Source organism: Montipora foliosa, chromosome 2, assembly GCF_036669935.1.
Source record: "Montipora foliosa isolate CH-2021 chromosome 2, ASM3666993v2, whole genome shotgun sequence".
Taxonomy (NCBI): domain Eukaryota; kingdom Metazoa; phylum Cnidaria; class Anthozoa; order Scleractinia; family Acroporidae; genus Montipora; species Montipora foliosa.
In genome coordinates, this window is record NC_090870.1 from 56,344,802 (window position 1) to 56,367,301 (window position 22,500).

Sequence of the window (22,500 nt, forward strand, 5' to 3'; positions counted from 1 at the left end):
CATTATATGGCCGCTTGGGGATACGAATTTTATCATCTCGTGCTGAAAGTATCTCTTACTGGTATCCCCGCGCGGCCACGTAATATCCTCTATATCATCAGTTCAACAAAGGTGATTTAAAAACCAGTGTTTTTCTATAGCTCTATATGTAATATGTTCGTTAATAATTTCATCTTGTAGTTACTGGAACATATTTGTAGACAAGTAACAAACAGGAACTACTATCTCTGTTGGCAGTCTGAGTAACCAAAAGTGATTAAATTAGTAGAAGGAAGAGAGAGGACCCTAGGAACGAGGTTGTGAAAAGGGGCGAGATCTGTTTACAAACATAGTCTTTGTTATTCAAATGAGCCATCCGCAGGAAGAAAAAAATCCTTTGTTTCGACAGCCAAAGAGACTCAGCTAGGTTGGTATTAATGACAAATGCAAAAACAACGAACACGCGAATCCAAAAATAATCTGGTCTGAGTAACCGATCACACAAAATGAGATATCAGCTGTTTGCTTCTACTCCGCCGTAAGATCCATCCCGCAACAAACGTTACTGCAATATCGTATCAACAATCGCCTCTTTATTCCATAACGAATTGCTGAACAAGACATCGCAATTATCCTGAATATTCCTAGAAAAACTGAGATGTTTGAAAATCTGAGAATTCTTATCCCGAAAAGAAGGTGATTTAGACGGGTGTGGTAATGCCTCTTGGGTTCACCACGTAGCGAGCACCACAGCCTTGTAAACAACACTTGATCTAAGAGAATGCGGGATCACTATGGCTAATGAGGACGGATAAGACATCAAAACATGTTCCTTAAATTCAAAACTGTGGTTGTATTTTAAAAAATAATAAAGGGGTGTTCATCACAATGGCTTCAACACTTTCATATCGTTTTCAGGAAGAGAAGACGGCTGTTCCGAACCTTGCTTGATTTACAGTGCGACCTCCCAGATCAACGCAATAGAGTTAACTTCATCCAGAACAGTTAACTTTGCCGCAAACCTCAGCCGCGCAGTTGCTCTGGATGTCCACGTTAAAGAGAAAACAATTTACTGGAGCGATATTAACCAACGAATTATTCAACGTATGAACCTGACCACTGGGATAATCGAGGACATTATTACAGACAATCTCGGCATTATCGATGGTCTTGCGGTAGAATGGGAGAGCGATTTAATATACTGGGCAGACTACAGTAATAGCAGGGTGGAAGTTGCTTCATCAGATGGAAATCAACGGAAGATACTCTTTGCATCGCAAGTGTACAACCCTCGTGGAATTGCACTTTATCCAAAGAAAGGGTGAGTGTTTGCCTCTTTGAAAATCCATTACTCTAACCATAATTGGTCGTTGGGATGTCATTAGTGATGGATATATTGATCATAAATTATTTACTTAATGCTAGGGATTGGATCTAATCAATATGCCTGGTGTTTTCGGTTTATTTTTTAAGGTTGATGTTCTGGACCGACTGGAGTTTTCATAGCCCCAAAATCGAAAGAGCCAGCCTGGCAGGGCTAGATCGAATAGTGCTCGTTCACCTTCAAAACTCCAGCCAGTACTGGCCAAATGGCATTTTCATCGATTATACAGAAGATCGCGTCTACTGGATGGACGCATGGATTGACACTATTGATTCATGCGACTTGAATGGAAACAACAGACGCCAAGTGGCAAGTCCCGTTCATCCCATTTTTAACATACATCCCTTTGATTTCACTGTGTACGATGACATCTTGTACTGGAGTGACTGGAACACTGACTCAATCGAAAGACTCAATTGGACAACTGCAGCTTATATAGGTGGTCTCGGTGTTTTGACATATGACCGGGTTTTTGGCGTTGCATTGCTCGACAATTCAAGACAACCGGCATCTGCAGGTAAACAGAATGAACTAAAATAAACTTGTTGTCGGGTTGCCATTAGATGCATTGTACATAATTAGTTTTAGTTGAAGAGTGGCGAGCTCTAACGAAAGCAAATATCCCGCGGAAACGACCCAGCTTCCCTCCTTCACTATCATGATCTCTTCGAGAGAGCCTGTTGTTGTGGCAAGACTAATGCTTCTCTTCCTGAAATGACGCATAGCAAAATGTGCCATCTTGTTAGAAATGAAAAGTGTTCTCTTTATTTACTCATAATATTTTACATATCCTCGGGGCAACGCATGAAAATTGTTGAACCAGTATAGGAAATATCTTTGGTTTCTAACGAGGCCTTGAACGAGTGCATAGGACTAGGAGCCTCTTTTAGGAGGCAGTGTGATCCAGTGGATAGAGCCTTGGGTTTGCATGCGGCTGCTCCGGGTTCAAATCCCGGTCTAACCTCTGACTTGGATTTGTTTCCGGTTGTCCCGGATTCAACTCCACCTCGCTTTGTAAATAGCCAACTGGTTGCCTCCCGCCAGTTGGGGTTCTTAATAATGTTTCCGTTAAGTTTGAATTGTTACTTTTACCTTGTTAACAGTGGAGTGCCTGTAAACTATCTTGACAGCTAAGTGCACTTCCACTGTAAACAAAGCGGTTACGTTTTTTTTTTTTTCAAGAAAAAAATCTCGGTGAGCTAACCGAACTTTCTTAGCATTATTTCCTAAAGGCAGAGCTATCAATTTATATCATGCATTTGATCATGAACTGATCGTCAGATGATGTGTAAAGACTTGATACCAACGGTTTCTCTGTCAGATCTATTTTACTAGGAGAGTTGTGTCAAGAATTGTAATCAAAGATGTACCTATCGCTTCCTATAGTCTCGTAGACGCGAAAGCCTTCTAGATTTAGCTATTGTGAGCAAGAACTGTTACTTTCATTGCCAGGAAACCCACTCTGCAAAGTGAATAACGGTGGCTGCAGTCACTTGTGCCTGTTGACTCCAGACGGATATCAGTGCGCATGTCCCCTGGGCTTATCGCTGGACTCTGATGGGAAGAAATGTGTGACAGGTAACAATTACAAGTTATTTTATTGTGCTCATGCAACACTGGCTTCAATTAAAAATCATTTATCGCTTTTGAATGCAACTTTGCAGCTCTCTCTCATCATAGCGAAAAACAAAACAACTGCCAAGAACGCTTATCTCGACCGTGGGTATGATCCCGAAAAGCTCTGATCCCTACCGGAAATACAAGATCTAGAACTGGAATTGTTAATTGTTTTCAAAAAGTGGATACGAGTGACATAGCACCTTAATGAAACAAAATTCCCAAGTAGTATTCTTTTGATGGGAGTGATGTCATATCAGTTCGGATCATGCCAAGAGTTTATAAGGCAAGAGAGGGATCCCTGTGCCCCAGGATAATTACCTAAAATGTCATTTAGATCTGTACAGGCCCGCAAATGATCCCGACCTGGAAATGATCCTAATAAACGATACTCCAAAAAATCACGAAAAGTCCTCGGATGTATGAGGAAACTACACAATCCTCTTGCATAAAGTAACAATAAAAACATCCTGCAGCGAATAACGAAATTAGCATGCATGTTTTTGGGCAAAAGAAAAAGGGAATCATGTACGGAGCTTACCCTACACTGTGGAAGTGCACAAAACTTCGGAAATCATGACATCTTTGAGAATTATATTCTTTTACTGTATTTCAAAATACGTTATCGTTCTCAATTCGCCTTTGCTGTACGATTGCAAAAGTCTTTAGAAATTTTAGATAAGACACTAACTTTTTAAAACAAAATTATTTTTTTCCGTTTAAGCGTGCTTTTCACAAACTTGTTCTTAAATCGGTGGATTCACTTACATGTGGTGATTTTTTTTAATACGTAAGAACAAAGCTAAAAATATTGTTTTGCTAAAGCGATCTGGGAGAAAACAGAGCTCATATCCAGACGAGTTTCAGTGGGACCCTTGCGCGCTTAAATTTGCTGTTTGCCTTTATGCTTGCTTTCGTTTCGTATCTGAAAAGGAAGAAAAAGGCTGACAAGAAAGCAGAAGTTCGGTTAAATGATTGCGCTGCTCATTTGCATGGGAAGGTCTATTCCGGGTTGACTGTTTTTTTAGTTGTACTGTTAAAATTTACTTCGTTTTGCTAGCCCTATTTCACACAATTCCTTCACATTTTGGGCGTTGCAATCGTAGAACAGAAAAAATATACATGTTACAGTTAACGGGAAAATTGTTCTGTTGCACTGAGCTGCTGCATTTTTCATGCTAAGCGTTCAGAATGTAATGATTTGTTGTAGCCTCCTCCGCAGACACTGTGACTCGCCATGCAATCTTTTCTCCTCTTAGGAGGAAAGATTGCGTGACGAATCACAAGAATGTTTAAATTCTTCTTTCTAAATTCTTGAGTCAATTCCATTCTTATTTACTGATGAGGCAACCATTTCTGGTCCGGAATCATTTTGCGGTCTAATTTAGGGATCATTTCTGGTCCACGGATCATTTGCGGTCCAATTTGGCGATCATTTCTGGTCCAGGGATCATTTCCGGGCCGGGTTCATTTGCGGGCCTGTGCTGATCGAGCTGGTGCTGGGAAGGATATTTTCATCTGTTGTTATCATGACCGAGCGGTCCACTTTTACAGCAACTGCCCAATAAGGTGTCGTTTTTGAAATATATACACGCAGTATGAATGAGAACTAATAATAGATTTCATGTAATTTTCATCGGAATAGGGCCAAAGCGGGGAATTCGATCTGTTATGTCATATTCTCTTTGTTATGCATCTTCTAAGACCTAGGACTATGAAAAGGAAAATAGCACTACATTTGTATATATTTAACAATTAGACCCTTAGCCCGCAAGGGCTACGGGTCAATAGCCCATTCGGCTTAGCCGCGGCTTCGCCTTCGGGTCAATAGCCCATGAGGCGTCCGCTATAATACTTAATTAGCGCATCACTAATCGCTTAGGCTTCATAATCGACGGTATTTTATTTCCCATACAAAGTTTTTACGCGTTTAAATTCTCAACGGCTGTCTGTAGTGACGCGAGCTTGGGCTACCTATGGCAAGACAAGGTTTGGTTAATCTTGTAGGTTCGGCCTGTGGAAGAGCTTTCAATTTTAGAATCTTGAATTAAAACGTTCTTACAAAGATCACATCTATAAGAGCATTTAAAACACCCTCCCATTTCCCTCTTTGCCTGACTTACTACACTATCCCCGCAAAATTTAGAAGGTGCCAAAATGTCTTTGAGGTTTTGGGTACGACGATATGCTGGAAAAATCGATTTAGATGGAAAAATTTCTAATAACTCAGGTGACGATCTTAAAAGATGAACATGCTTTTGGATGTTCATCTTTTAAGATCGTCATCTTCAAGGGACATGCGTATCCCGGCTTATATACTTGAAGTATGGCAAGAGCCCATCACCCGGAGCCTCCATCCAGACTATATCCTTGAGTCAACCTTTGCTCGTATCTTTTTATTTTTAGAATATTTTGTAAGACGAACGCGATCACTGGTGCGTGACTGCTTGTGATGTAATACTAAAACTTTGTTCTGATTGGACGGCATAATGAATTCGCGGGAATTCGAACGTCTAAAAATAAAAAGATACAGGCAAAGGTTGTTTGCAAGGGTTTATATGGGAGATTGAGGCTCCGGCTGATGGGCTGCTGAGTATGGACAATTTAGTACAATGCTCTCAAAACCTTTGTTTGGAGTAACTGGTCAGTGTGAACTAAAAGGTTTACAAATCACAAAATATGACTTGACAATTACCTGCAATATACCAAAGGAATTAAATACACATTATTATATAGATATTGATGAAATACCAGGATTTTCCTTTTTACTTAAAAAATTATATCTTAAACGCACGCAGTGAACAACATATCACTTTTATCTTTCACATGTGAGGATATAGGTGTCGTCATGGTAACGAACACGATTAGCCGAAAAAACGCGAGCTTCCTCTTCATTGTAAGATACTTTTGTGCTTTAGTATAATCTCCTCTGCTACATTTTTATTGAAAATTTTTTTATTATCATGATTTGTTTTTCGTAACTTTCATGTCTTGTTTCATGTTGCACAAGATACGTGTTATAGCGGTTGGTGACCACTTTTTCATCATTTCGAAACTTAGTAAAACAAGTTGTTTTAAATCTGGACATTTGATCAATATCTATATAATAAACAGAACATTATATGGCCGCTTGGGGATACGAATTTTATCATCTCGTGCTGAAAGTATCTCTTACTGGTTCCCCGCGCGGCCACGTAATATCCTCTATATCATCAGTTCAACAAAGGTGATTTAAAAACCAGTGTTTTTCTATAGCTCTATATGTAATATGTTCGTCAATAATTTCATCTTGTAGTTACTGGAACATATTTGTAGACAAGTAACAAACGGGAACTACTATCTCTGTTGGCAGTCTGAGTAACCAAAAGTGATTAAATTAGTAGAAGGAAGAGAGAGGACCCTAGGAACGAGGTTGTGAAAAGGGGCGAGATCTGTTTACAAACATAGTCTTCGTTATTCAAATGAGCCATCCGCAGGAAGAAAAAAATCCTTTGTTTCGACAGCCAAAGAGACTCAGCTGGGTTGGTATTAATGACAAATGCAAAAACAACGAACACGCGAATCCAAAAATAATCTGGTCTGAGTAACCGATCACACAAAATGAGATATCAGCTGTTTGCTTCTACTCCGCCGTAAGATCCATCCCACGACAAAGGTGGAACAAACATTACTGCGATATCGTATCATCAATCGCCTCTTTATTCCATAACGAATTGCTGAACAAGACATTGCAATTATCCTGAATATTCGTAGAAAAACTGAGATGTTTGAAAATCTGAGAATTCTTATCCCGAAAAGAAGGTGATTTAGACGGGTGTGGTAATGCCTCTTGGGTTCACCACGTAGCGAGCACCACAGCCTTGTAAACAACACTTGATCTAAGAGAATGCAAGATCACTATGGCTAATGAGGACGGATAAGACATCAAAACATGTTCCTTAAATTCAAAACTGTGGTTGTATTTTAAAAAATAATAAAGGGGTGTTCATCACAATGGCTTCAACACTTTCATATCGTTTTCAGGAAGAGAAGACGGCTGTTCCGAACCTTGCTTGATTTACAGTGCGACCTCCCAGATCAACGCAATAGAGTTAACTTCATCCAGAAAAGTTAACTTTGCCGCAAACCTCAGCCGCGCAGTTGCTCTGGATGTCCACGTTAAAGAGAAAACGATTTACTGGAGCGATATTAACCAACGAATTATTCAACGTATGAACCTGACCACTGGGATAATCGAGGACATTATTACAGACAATCTCGGCATTATCGATGGTCTTGCGGTAGAATGGGAGAGTGATTTAATATACTGGGCAGACTACAGTAATAGCAGGGTGGAAGTTGCTTCTCTAGATGGAAATCAACGAAAGGTACTCTTTGCATCGCAAGTGTACAACCCTCGTGGAATTGCACTTTATCCAAAGAAAGGGTGAGTGTTTGCCTGTTTGAAAATCCATTACTCTAACGATAATTGGTTGTTGGGATGTCATTAGTGATGGATGTATTGATCATAAATTATAGTAGTGAGAATCGGTTGAGATTTCACATTCGATCATCAGAAATAATCAGATTGCCCCAACCGATCGATCATCGATTATAATCGGAAAAATCTACCAATAAGCATTCCACATATGTTTCATCTAAATAGAAGTCAAAGTGGGCCCTTCCTTCACTTGATGAAAACCAAAATATTCCCACATATTTGACCTGGCGTTTTCAGGATAGCGAAAGATCTCCAACTCGTCCATTTTAGCCGCCATGTTGGACTCGTCAGCAACATGTAAGCGAGGCATGTCTGAGAGAGGACACTGGGAATTGGGGAGAGATTAGGGAGAGGGAAACAAACTTTTCAAGCCAAAACAATCATTTTGGAGCAGAGGTGCCATTATCTTCCTCTGGTGATTTGTAAATACGTTTGAGATCTATTTCAAAACTTATTTTGGACGGTAGTGATACTACAAACGCGAAACAGTGAGCTCATAATTTATGTTTTGGTTTAGTTGTTTACGAAATACAAAGCGGCTTAGCATGCCACTGCCACATCTTTCAAATAAGAGTGAGGTATTTGAAGTGACAACAACACAGCGAACAGGGTACCGCCAGGTAAACACAGTCAATCTTAGATTATATCTGCTGTTGTGACTTAGAAGTTAGGAGTCCATGAAAAAAGACAACTCACACAAGATATTAAACGAACATTTTTATTGATTTTAATACTTTTATTTGTCCCCAATAAATTTTTAATTTTTCGGCGACAATCGATTATGAAAAAACCAAAATCGATTGTCGCGTCGCTTGAACTTTTCGATCAACTTTCGATTATAATCGATCATCGGCCCACCACTAAATTAAATTATTTAGTTAATGCTAGAGATTGGATGTAATCAATATGCCCGGTTTTCCGGTCTTTATCTTTTTTCAGGTTGATGTTCTGGACCGACTGGAGTTTTCATAGCCCGAAAATCGAAAGAGCCAGCCTGGCAGGGCTAGATCGAATAGTGCTCGTTGAACTTCAAAACTCCAGCCAGTACTGGCCAAATGGCATTTTTATCGATTATACAGAAGATCGCCTCTACTGGATTGACGCATGGATTGACGCTATTGATTCATGCGACTTGAATGGAAACAACAGAAGCCAAGTGGCTAGTCGTATTCATCCCTTTTTTAACATGCATCCCTTTGATTTCACTGTGTACGATGACATCTTGTACTGGAGTGACTGGAACACTGACTCAATCGAAAGACTCAATTGGACAACGGCAGCTTATATAGGCGGTCTCGGTGTTTTGACATATGACCGGGTTTTTGGCGTTGCATTACTTGACGATTCAAGACAGCCGGCATCTGCAGGTAAGCCGACTGTAATACTTGAAATTTAAGAAGCATATACAGGGGTTTCCTGCGAAGAGTCTTCTGTGAAATCTCTCGAAATATTAGATTCCAACGAGAAGAATTAAGCCGTCTCGATTTACTCTCACCTTTGTGAGAGACGGTTAGGGTAAAGTCTTGAAGAAACGTAGTGAACTTTTGTCAACTTGCCGGCACAGAATAAAGTACATGCTTTATAATTAATCAAACATTTCGGATCCAATCATAAGCGCGTGCGTACTTGAAGCTTTTTTTTTTTAATGCTTTGAAGATCCTATTTTAACGGACTTGTGTTTCAATGTCGCGCGATTATATTGTTGTGTAAGTGTAACGATGCTTCAGTGTAAATGGAGATTTACTGATGTAGGTCAACTTAACTTTGATCTACGAAACAGAATTGTATTAAAATCCATATGCAATTTTTTTGAGTAGCCTGACTACCTTATATCCGCTCCTTTACTGTTGAGCACTATTCTAGATTCACTGAGGACTACCGCTTTCTGTGATTGATAGCGATGAACTTGTTTTCTTGAGAACATTTTGTGATTACTTCAGATCTCTTGTTCAGTAGAGAAGCGCTATAGGTGGATAAAATGCAAAGTTTCTCGGATAAGCATAAGTTTCAGCGGGAAGGATTTCCCCTATAATCGTTTGCCCTCTTGTGTTGCTGTCCTTTAATTTTCGGATGTGCTTTGAAAGAACAGTGTCTTATGAGTAAACTAGTTTTTACCATAACTGCTTGTATTCTCACAATCTGATTGGGCAATTTGCCATTGCCGATAACGGTCCAGCTCCTGTCAATGAGGAAAGCTCATTTTAGAAAATAAACCAATCAGATTGCGAGAAATTTGTAGACAACGCTTGCTCTCGCTTTGTGCGCTCTCGCTTTGTGCGCACTTGCATGAAGGCCATCAAAGAAGTGCCTTTAATATTTTTTCGGAGACCTAAGAGTTTAGGAGACTATCTTGTACATGCAAGGGTAATGTGCGCACAACGCACAGGACCAAGACCAAGGGGAACAGTCAGATGTGGAAATGGACAATGCCAGGTGTGCCAGCATCTGGAGCTGGGTGACACTTTTAAATCACACATTACTGGCAACAGTGACAGTAACAGTAATGTGGTCTATTTACTATTTTGTAAAGTGTGTCAGGTACAATCTATCCCTTTCAAATCCCTCGCTTCAACAAATCTTTCGAAGAAGCGTATAAAAACATTGGCTCTGTGAAGCTCCATATGAGTCGGAAGAGTGCGTAGGTTACGGATTTCTGTTTCCACTGAAGCAAGTTCTTTGAACTAACCGCCTTACGTTTTTCTGAAAACTGAATTATTTTATTATTTTATATATTTTAATTACACGTGGGATGACATGGAAGGAGTTGATCTTTTCATGATCTGGTTGGGTATTTCTACTGAGGTGCCCTGTCCAGATATTCACTCAAAGAATGAGCTATAGCCTGGTTCACACGTACGACGGAAATGCAAGCGCAAATGCAAATGCAAACCCAAACGAAGTTCACACGTCCAATGGAAACGCAAGGGAAGTAAGACACGCAGGCGCAGTTCCAGTCCTTTTTCCAAGTCGGTGGACGAGAATGAACCTGTTTGTGTTTTTGTTACCTTGCTTTTGCGTTTGCGTTTCCTTGGTTCGCACGAGTGAAATGCAAACGAAAGCAAGGGAATTCTTTCTTGCGTCTGCGCTTGGGTTTGCATTTGCGTTGCGGTAGTTGACACGTGTATTGCATTGCGTTTACTTTTGCGACGTACGTGTGAATCAGGCTTATCTGCCGAAAAAGGTTATGTTTTGTTGAACACAAGGCCTTCTAGTTTCAGCCATGTCCAACAAGAAGTGAATTTGTTATTTTCAGGAAACCAACTCTGCAAAGTGAATAACGGTGGCTGCAGTCACTTGTGCTTGTTGACTCCAGATGGATATCAGTGCGCATGTCCCAATGGCGTATCGCTGGATTCTGGAGGGAAGCAATGTGTGACAGGTAGCGGGATTGGTTTTACTTTATTTAGCTGTAGAACTAGCACTCCGTCAATGTGGAATCGTGGGACGTAGGGATGGAAACTGTCACGAACTTCTTTCATAACCCTGGAAAAACTCGTGTGTTATGACACATGAACCAGCTTTTTAAAGACATGTTTCGGCATTACTCACGCCATCATCAGTTTAATTTAATCTACAAACATCTCTCTCTTACATGCGTTACAATTGGAGAACGTTAAAATTTAAAATTTGGTTGCAATGACGGTTATAGTGGACCGATGATGGCATTTTTCGTGTTGTGTTGCGCACATTTGTTATTGACTGTTTTCGTCATGATTTTTCTTCAGTGGCAGAAGGCATTTATCTGAAACAATAGTCACTGCAGCCGCATGAATTCGTTCTTTATTCCGTGCAGTGTGTGATGCGCTCCGAGTAAAGTTGCTGGAAAGCGTGATTCAGTTAATCTTGGATTATAGATCTTGGGTTATAACCGAAAACACAAAATTCTCTGCAATTTAAAATCCCCTAACCGAGCTTTAAGAAGCTATGCTCGGAAACTGAGATTGTTGACGACCTTTTTTTTCTCTTTTTTTCTGCTCCTCTTTTTTTCTTTTTTTTTTATCCTGTCTCTTTATAAATTACCGTCTGGAGGAATTGCTTCCTCTTTCAAATGACTAGTTGTCTATTTCTGTGGGATGTGAAATCCATAGTCTATCGGTAAGGAGAAGGGTGCCGCACTGCTGTGTTCAGTGTTGCCTTTGCATTGTTCCTTTCATGTTATTTAAGTGGAAAGCCTGTGATTTAGCTTGACGGTTCATTGCACTTCTCCAAATATTTACATTTGTCTAGCTTGAAGGTTTCTGAAAAAAGAAAAAAAAGACTTCCTTTTGGCATCATCTATGTTTTTTAGGTTCAACGGTATCCTCGCACGCAGTGATGACATCATTTGTATTGTTTACGCCGACATCATCGTTTGTTTCCATAGCAACATCTGTTCCAGCGTCGCCCGTGGCAACTTCGGCAACGTCGCCGGCCCCTTCAAAACTGGCATCATCGCCGACATCATCCGTGGTTGTGCTGTCATCAGCAACGCCTTCTACTCCGCCTACTACTAACCCAATCGCGTGTCGTCCGGGAACCTGTAAAAATGGAGGAACTTGTTCCCTCACATCTCGTACTTGCATTTGTCCAAAGTACTACACATGGCATGACTGCTCTGTTTATATCGGTAAGTGGAAGAAATGCTAACATTATTTAAGGCCTGTTTACTACAGAGATGCACATGCAGGCGAAAACCAGACAGCATTCAAACTAAGGAGGCAATTTCGACAAACAAAGGAGGTGCACAAACGTGATTTTTTTTTTCTCGACTGTGTGGATTTGGTGTCTACGTTTTTGCTTTCGTGAACGATATCGTCCGATGTGAAGGAATCCGGAATCCAGCAAATGTGAGGCTTTGGAATCCGGAATCCATTGCATGGAAACCAGAATCCAGATCCATTTCGACGGAACCCGTGAGTTTGGAATCCAGATTCCACGACTCCGGATCCGGAATCCATGGGCTGGGATCTGGAACCCGAAGGCCACCTGGATTCCTTTACATAGGGCGAACGATAAGTAAATTTGTGAAGCCAAAGCAAACACATGTACATGCGCGAAGGTTACCCAAAGATATAAACATGGAATCTCAAACTAAAATGTGGTGTTCCAATTGAGGATAATTCCTAACAAATACTGAGAATAACCTAAAAAAATGGCTTTTTTTCTGTGTAAAATGAAAGCCTGTGTCAGAAAACAGGTTTTTTTAAATACAGGTTTTGAAGTTCCGTCGGAAATGAGTGTAAAATTGGCAGGAAATGAAATGTGGAGCTTCCACAGAAAGTCATAATCACCACTTAATTCCAAGGAGGGTTTTTGTAGTTTCCCCTGAATCTTAAAATTGTGTTAAAATTCACCTGCAAAGTTTCTCTGTTTGCAAGTAATCACAAAATTCTTCAAAACAACTTCCTATTCTTTACCTGAACTCCAAATTTAAGGCAGTGTGGCCCAGTGGATAGGGCACTTGCTTTGAGATCCGGATACTCCGGGTTCAAGACCAGCTCTGACCACTCGTTGAATTTGTTCCTGGTAGTCCCTGGTTCAACCTCCTCGCTGCACTTGTAAACAGCCCACTGGTTTGCCTCCGGCCAGTTGAGATTCTTAACGGTTGTTGTTGTTGTTCCGTTTCGTCGTTTCGTTAACAATGTTTCATTAGCCGTGAAATCCCACAAAACACAAGAGAAGATTCAGAATTTCTGACCCCCCTATGAACACAGAAGAGGATTCAGAATTTCTGATGCCCCCATGAACACAGAAGAGGATTCAGAATTTCTTATCCCCCCATGAACACAGGAGAGGATTCAGAATTTCTGATCCCCCCATGAACACAGAAGAGGATTCAGAATTTCTGATCCCCCACAAAAACACATGAGAGGATTTAGAATTTCTGATCCCCCCATTAACACAGGAGAGGATTCAGAATTTCTGATCCCCCACAAAAACACGCGAGAGGATTCAGAATTTCTGATCTCGTACGAAAACACAGGAGAGGATTCAGAATTTCTGATCCCCTACGAAAACACAGGAGAGAATTCAGAATTTCTGATCCCGCCATGAACACAGGAGATGATTCAGAATTTCTGATGCCCCACAAAAACACATGAGAGGATTCAGAATTTCTGATCCCGCCATGAACACAGGCGATGATTCAGAATTTCTGATTCCCCACAAAAACACAGGAGAAGATTTAGAATTTCTGATCCCCCAATGAACACAGAAGAGGATTCAAAATTTCTGATCCTCCATCATGTCAGGTCTTTAGTCTGCTTATTTCAATGTCTTCAGTAGCTGATAACCCAAATTCTTCAACTTTATCCCATCCTTTTTTAGGTGATGATCTTGTGAAATTGGTCTTCCGTCTTCCTCGTAAGGTAGGAAATCCTTCATAGGAAATTCATCGGAAAAGTGTTAGAATCTTGCCTCTTCCTCAGACGTTCCTCTCGAATAGTATCGTCCAGGAGGCATCGGAATTTTCAGTTTGGCGCTTTTTGGCATTACCAAATTTTTTTTTTCTTTTTGCCGCAAAAATAATAATAATAATAAATAAATAAATAAAAATCGGGTTTTGGATTGGCGGTTACTGAGGGAACTTAAGCAACGGCCACGGCACTAAGAACGTCCCACATTTGCACGCCATGCACGTGCGTTTTTCACTTTTTCCATTTCTTTGTCGTCGTCTGCAAAACAACAGCATGAAATAGCCAAAGTTGTTGTTTTATAAAGAACGCCAGCACTTGAGGATAACTTTTTATTTTCTTACCTAAATGGTAAGTTTGCACATACTTTCTATGTCGAAACGACGTGGGATGATCGCAAAGTGACCGGAATAATGCACAGTTGTAATGGTGAACTTAAGCAACGACAACGGCAACAGAGAACGTTAACTCAAAATATAAATTTGTGTTAATGTAATCACTTCGTAACTATTTCAACCTTTTCTATATGATTCCTCAAGAATGACACCGATCGAAACCGTGGGCCCTTTGCAGCTAGCGATCATTGGTAGAAAAACCGCCATAGTGGTGAGCAAATTGCGCACTAGAACATCTAAAACGAAACAACTTAATTGAATTTCTTTTTGTTTTATATGTCTCAATGCGCAATTTGCTCGCCAGTATGGCGGTTTTTGCACCATGTGATCGCCAGCTGCAAAGGACCCATTGAGCACGGTTCCGATCGGTGTCATTCTTGAGGAATCATGTAGAACAGGTTGAAATAGTCACGAAGTGATTACATGAGGGCAAAGTTATATTTTGAGATGACGTTCTCTTTGCCGTCGTCGTTGCTTAAGTTCACTGACACAACTATGCATTATTCCGATTACTTCGCGATCATCCCACGTCGTTCGACATAGAAAGTGTGTGCAAACTTTCTTGGCAGAAAATTGGTACGAACAGGCGTGGCGGAGAAAGAACAGAAAAGTTACCGTCAGGAGCGCACGTCCTCCACATAACAGACCTCTTTCCGAATAAAACATTCTTCGTTTTAATGCTAATGAACTTTTCTAGCTCGCTTGTTTCAAAATAAGTTGAACTTCATGGGAACTTCATGGGACACGTCGCGGGGACAAGATCACCCTCAAATTGGTGTTGCACAATTTTTTAAAGCACCAGTTCACACAAGGGAACATGTCCCTGCAACATATCCCAGGGACACGTACCCGCAACATTTATACGTGTACACATGTTGTGATTTTGTCCCTGCTACATGTCCCAGCTATACGTCCCTGCAACATGTCACCTCAGCGTGCACTGCACAAGTTTTTTATCGCAGCAACATGTCCTGCAACATGACCCCTCGTGTCCGCCCACCTTAGTGATGCCCTTTAGCCAGCATGTTTACGATGAAAGTCATCACCAAATTTTGCTCCAAAGGGTTAGCCTAAAGTGCAACAATCTTTTTAAGTGGAGGATGTAAAGTGCAGGTTGCAGGTTGCAGGTCATTGTTTTACCATAACTGTTTCGGGAAGAAATAACTTATTCCTACTAATTTTCGCGATTTCTATAAAAAAAATGAGGCTCCGAAACGACCTCAGAAACAGTTAGTCATTTCGTTGCTAGCTTCGTGGTTTAGTGTTTGATAATTGTAATACTAAATTAATTACAGCTATAAAGAGTTTGCATGGCAGCCATGTTGCATGGCAGGAACAATGGATTATTTTTCCTATGGGAACAAATGTTCTTTCTAATGCAAAACATTTTCATTGTTCCTGTCATGCAACATGGCTGCCGTGCACATCATTCAGTGAGTTCAAATAATAATTATATATTGCTATAGACCGTATTCATAAATGGCGGCTAAGAAATTTATGCTAATCATCCTCACTAGCCTCAGTTTGGAGCAAAAATTCTTTTGAATTATGTTCGTGATAACGAGGCTAGTGAGGATGATTAGCATAAAGACAAAAGAATAATTACTTAGCCGCCATTTATGAATACGGTCTATAGCAATATATAATTATTATTTGAACTCACTGAATGATGTTATATCATGTTGTGTCCTTATAATTCTCTTGCAGGGTAAATGGACTGGACTAAAATTTAAGGAAGCAATAGCAAGGGCATGCATTGAGTTCTTTTGCAAAGATGGAGTATGCCGAAGGTAAAGCGTTAGACGCTTGAGTTAAGGTCATTATGCATTTGCGTGCTAAGTGTCAACGCCTTTGAATGAAATCGAGGCTTGCATTGACCATGTTGTGAAACACTGCCTTTTGTATGCAAACCACCGAACAGTAGAACCGAATGGTTTGCATGAGAATATAAGTAAATTTCTATCCAAAAAAGGAGAAAACTCCAGAAAGTATCTGCCAATAGTCGGTCAGGTCACTGAAAAGACTGGACAGATATTTAACTCTATTGATAAGCAGGGTATTATCTAGATTAATTTCGTGAGATTTCAAGATTTCAGTCAAACCATAGACGAAGTGTGCCTCGAGCACGAGAAAAAAAAACTGTTGTAAGAGAGAAGTGACCTCGCACTTATCGGGACAATTACATGTAAATCAATATTATCTCTTAAGGCTCGTTTACTCAGAGCGATTTTATCGCACGACAAGAGGTGCGATCGAACGGCGATTTTACGGCGACAGCAAATCGCGCGTGTGAACAGTCGGCGATTTCACTGCGATTTGTAGCGCGACAGATCGCAGCCTTGTCGCCGCAAATTCGAACATGCTCGAAATTTAGTGCAACTTTGCAGCGATTTTATCGCAGCTCTTGTCGCTCAATAAAATCACTCTGTGTAAACGAGCCTTTACAGACAAATGAAAAATTCAGGTGGCTTCAACGGAATTCGAATCCATGATCTCTGCCATGCTTATGCAATGCTCTACCAACTGAGCTATGAAGGCACTCATGGCCAGTTGGAAGCAGGTCAGTTTGTTGGGTCATGTGTTCCTGTGAAAGGACTCTATGAATAGAATAAATGTACATGTGTATATATTTGAAGAACGAGTTATAGAGAAGAGGGAGCACCGGGCTGCCACGCGGGAGGTCGTGAGTTCAACTCCGGCCTGACCAACACTCAGGGTCTTTAAATAACTGAGGAGAAAGTGCTGCCTTTGTAATTACATCTGCAAATGGTTAGACTCTCTAGTCTTCTAGGATAAGGATAAGGAGTGGTATATCATGGTTGGGAGGGTAAAAAGGGCGCATTTAATTTGGAGTCTCGATCTGTTGTGCGACCCCCATCACAGTTGTGGTGAAAGTTACAGTAAAAAAAAAGTAAAAAGGGAAACTGAGTGAACATTTTCTCGGGGTAAAAGTGCTCACAGTAAACAATCAAATGATTTTTTGTTTCTTGCAGAAAGCCGGTAAAACCTGACAGAGTAAAGCGGAGTTCGGAACCGGTATCCTTCACCCCAGATCAAATCATAGTTACAGGGATATCGTTTAACAAGGATAACACTTCCGTAGAAGTTGAATTCGCCGTTTTGTTTCCGGAACCAGACGGGAAGCCACCCCAAAGCATAAACTTCGACGAAGTTGCTACGATGTTGAATGAAACTGAGGATATTATACAGAAGGATCTTAACATAACAATTGAATCAGTTTCGCCATCCACAGGTCCAACAACGAAGACACCTGAAATTGGTAAAAACTATAGTATTTTTGGCGTTTAAATTTATGTTATGGGTAACCCTTATTTAAGCTCGATTGACCAGCCATTTTGTGCGCAAGCGTTCCTCCGCGCACATCCCGGCGGGATCACTTGTCCAACCAATTGCATATTCCACCTATCAGGAAGTCGCCTCCCTGCCAAGTACAAAATACAATTGGCTGAATACAAAATACAATTGCGACGGGTGATATGTCACGGACAAACGACGCGTGTACCAGTGATCCAGCCGTTTGTTGAGAGGAGGATGTTAACCGCACTCCAAAATTAAAACGGCTGGAAATCGAGCTTATTATATAATCAGATCAAGTTAACTATTTAGAAATCGAAAAAAACTGAGGCATCTTCACTTGTGCCTATTACTACACTGATTCCGTATCGACTTGGAAATTGCAGGTGTTGGCTTTTTTCATAAGAGGGAAACGGGAGTCCCTGGAAAGTAGACCCCTTGGGGCTTAAAGACAAACAGTAACAACTGGAAAACGGGAAAATACACCACTCATAAAATTAGTACGAAACTTCATCCGGGACCCGAGTGGCGTATTTTCCATATCCTCACCAGTTCGGATATTGATGACGTCATTTCCCGCCTTTGGCTGATTGGTTGTGCAAACAGTCAGTGAAAAATGGTGAGAAGATAGATTCGTGAAATGAAATGCTAACGCGAAGAATAGAGGAGTTCCTTGCAAGCGAAGAAAATCTAGAAATGTGAACATTGAAGAAATTCCTGCTGCCGAGCTGCAAGAATTTGCGATAAAGTTTGTGCTCGGTGTCAAAAAGAAAAATGGTAAGAAAAACACTCCTGTCTATATAATAAAATGAACAATATAATAAAATAGCAATATAATAAAAGATATATAATAAAAGAGCAATATCTCACTAGTTCGCTGCGCTCACTCGTGAGATATTGTTCTTGCCACTTGAAAATAAAATGCACTATATATCTAGTTCGTGAATCACATCTGTGTCACAAAGGCTGCTCCCCTTGAAAGTTGCACATAATGCTCTGAGGAAAGGTTGTAAATGACCAAGCGCAGTGTTTTTTGATCGGCCAGGTAAACTTCTGTCTACCTCTTGCCTTAACGTTGCATCGTTGCGTTATTTTTATAGGCCCTAAAACGGATGCGTCTACCCAGGACAAACCAGCTTCTGTTGCAATAATTGCCACCTGTGTTAGCATTGCTATGGTTGGATTATTGATAGCACTTGCTATCTTCTATTGGAGAAGGTATTGTTTAGGATATATATGGTTTATGATTTCTAACCGCACATATCACAAATTCTCTTGGTGGTTTACAATTCTATCTCTAGCGTGAGATCGGACGTCAGGTTGTAAAGGGGCTTCTTGCAGCCGCCATCAGTTCATATTTGATCTCATCCAAGTAGCAGGGTGATTAGCACTAACACAATTCAAGATCTATTGAGTTTACGTAAGGAAAATCAATGGGATCATATCACTCAGTTAGATGGAGTGTCCTCACACTGCATCCCCTTTTGCCTCTCTCAGCTTTTTTTACAATCTATGAGAGGAATCTACTTTTCTATTGCCAAGGAGAATTCCAAAACTGCTACTCTAACGAGAGGAGCAAATGTTCAGTAGAATGGCTTGTATTGGCACAAGAGAAATGCCCAACTTAATTCGTTCATCGTAACGGTTCTGAAGTTAAGGATCCCCCCTCCTCCACCCCTCAGTTCACGAAGTGAAATCTTAATAGGCGGTCCCTCAAAAAAGCGAAATAAGAGAAGATTAGGTCAACAGCCTTAAGTTATAAGTTATCGAGTCGTGCCCACATTGGACCACTGAGCGGGCAGCCATTATCAATTTTTTTATAGTTTAATAAAAATATTCAAGAATCGATATTCTTTATTTAAAGTCACTAGCTCTTTTTTTGTTCTGGTGCTAATCACTCTCGCACCTAGGTAGGTACACAGTATACTGCACCTCAAAGTCTCTAATTACTGAAATTAAGACCACATAGAACTGCTTGCCATAGACCAGCATTCGATTTTGATTTTGGGTCGAAGAGTTAAGAGACACAATTGAAAAAGTCGGACTCCCGGAGACTTATCCCAATATAATGCTTAATACCACTGAAAACAGAATCAACGTAATGTGTTGGACATACGGAATTTACTCCTTGCTTGGGTTCCATTGCAGATTGAGAAAACGTCGCTTTAAACTGGAAAATCCCCTTCCTTTGGATAACATGACGTTCTCAAACCCAGCTTTTATTGAAGAGCCGGTTTATGACACTGCTGATCCAGACAGAAAAGAACCAATTGATGCCGGTATACAGGAACTTCACTTCCCAGACCAAACACATCAGGTGGGACTACATTACGCCCCTCTTGAGGAATCGGGTCCAATGTACGAGACTCTGACTTCGGCCGGAGGTGACACGAAAAATCCGCAAGACGACGTTTATGCAGATGTACAAGATAACCCCTTGCAAGAGAACATTTACACTCTTCCTAAAGAACAGCCAAGAAATCCTCTGATTGAGAGTGCATCCATTGGTGAAGGAGACTTAGCATTCTCTTCACCAGAGTATTTTTCTTTCCCGGGAGATACCCCTGAGTACGAAAGTGTGCAGTATACGATGCCTAATCATCAGGAACAGGAGGTCTTCCCCCAGCAAAAACAGGAAATGAACGAAAATTCTGAGCAACGAACCAAGTTTTAATTCAAGGAAACAACTTTGTATACGGACCTTGAATGTAGCAACCCATATATCTTGACGTTAAGTAGCGTTAGTTTACAGTAGCAGGAGCGGAATGCGCATTTTTTCAGCCTGTAAAATAATTTCTGGACACATGGCAAATTCTCTTTTTAATCACAGCGGTTTAAACAATAGATTCTCACCTAAACGTGCTCCCCTGTAGGGTCGAATATTTCATTATCTCTTGCTGAATTAAATATTACACTCTTGCATTCCGCGAATGAGCTTGGAACTTTTTTATTTTTATGTCATCACAGATACAGTTTAAGCATACAGTTTAAACTTCTTTCATAATGGCGGCCAAATAAAATATTCTTTTGTTTTAATGCTAATAAGTCTTTCTAGCCTCGCTACGACGAGAAAATTGCAAAAGAATATTTGTTTCAAAATGAGGGCAACATAAATACAAATGAATGTAAAGGTGGTCGCCATTTATTAAAGTGATCTATTTTAAGCATTTTTATGGTTTAATTAACTATAATGAGATGTAGATGAGCATGCACATGTCAAATTGTTCGTGAATTAAAATAAGCAGTTAACACAAACCGGCTACCTGTGGCTATTTCTTTTCTTCAAGGGTATGGCATTTCAAAATAAATGATAAGGTATGGTAAGGTTAGCATTACTAATGAAATTAACACCATCCCGAATAGATCGATGTGCTAGGACTTTTGTAAATTACCTCATTTTTACTCAGTTTAGAATAGGGGCAGTCTAATTAAGACAATATACGGGATTTTGAAGGACGTTGCTGTCCGCATTTCAAAAAATATGCAGAATGACATATTTTCAAAAACGGAGACTTTTATCTCCGTTTTGAAAAGAATAAAAAAATTAAAATAAAATACGCATCCGGACGTAACTTATTCAAATCGTATTCACCAGTCTACACGAAAACGCTAAAACGTTGCAAATACGACAGTTTCCATTACAAAGCATGCGCAAAGCCAACAATTTATGAGCCCACACGCAGCAATTCGGCGCCAATTTTCGTTTGGTGTTGATCGGTGTTCATGTTTAGTGTTGTTTACATCTTCTAACATGTCGAAATCAGCGAAATCAATCTAATCTATGAAAATAAACCTTTCTATTAACCTTCTATTAACCATTTCTTTGATTTGACATGTAAACGAGTTGGCTCAAAGGCAGGTCAAGTGACATTGCTAATAGGTGAGGCTAAAGGTAACATAGTTTCGTGTCAGACCACATTTCGTCCGAAAGAAGTTAATTATTCCAGAAGTAACAGAAAGCGGCCCAAACGATTGAAAATTGAAAAAACTCATCAGAGGACGCCTCTTGAATCAGTGACGGCCTTGGAAAGTCCAGATGCATTAATTAACTGCGCGTGCTCGATCGACCAGGGAACATCATGCCAAAGTTTTGAAGATTTAGATTTTCTTAAACTATTTTATCCATTCTTGTACTGTCTTAGTTTCTTTGTTGTTAATTCTATTTTACATTTCTTTGACTTTTATACTGGTACTTCTTCTTCTTCTTCTTCTTCTTCTTCTTCTTCTTCTTCTTCTTCTTCTAATTGTTATTATTATTATTATTATTATTATTATTCTTATTATTATTATTATTATTGAACTTAAGGAGGGGGGGCTGACAAGTATATTAAACAGGAATGCATGACAAATGGTCGGAGTTAGATTTGAATATTTCGAATATTTCCTTCGATCAGACTGGTGTTTTACATATGATAGATCATACTGCTAAGACGTCTGAGTATTTAAACAACCAGCCATATCGGGTAACAACAATGAGACCGCGATACCAGGAAAGCTACCCGAATATAAACATCTTTTCTCTTTATCGAGTGTGTCTTGGGCCCAAATGATATGATGATCATCGACAAATTCAGTGAACATATCAATGATTGGAATAATGGATCGCCATTGCAAGACATTGCTCTGAAGGCTGCCATTGTTCTCTTAGCAGTTGGCCTCCGAAAACCGAGTCAAAAGTCAAAAGCGAAGGATCACTAAGAATGCTTTGGCAAACTACTCGCACCTTATCAGTTCCCACAGAAACAATGAGCCGTATTGTGCCAGTGTTTTTGTTAACCTCGTCATGTCGTGACAAATTAACTCGGCTCTGAGATATCTGAGTGGTGGGAGAACGGAGGAGGCCGAGGAGTCCTGCCTCTAATGACGTAATGAAACAGCTACGGGAAAGACATCCAGAGGCACAGAAAGCCCAACTCAGAACTCTGGTGTTTGGTCCAA

General features: G+C 40.3%; 1 pseudogene; it reads left to right on the plus strand.

Annotated features, from left to right (window-relative positions):
- LOC137993639 (low-density lipoprotein receptor-related protein 6-like) overlaps positions 1-21,120 on the plus strand; it is a 32,733-nt pseudogene extending 11,613 nt beyond the window's left edge.
- The last annotated feature ends 1,380 nt before the right edge of the window (positions 21,121-22,500 follow it).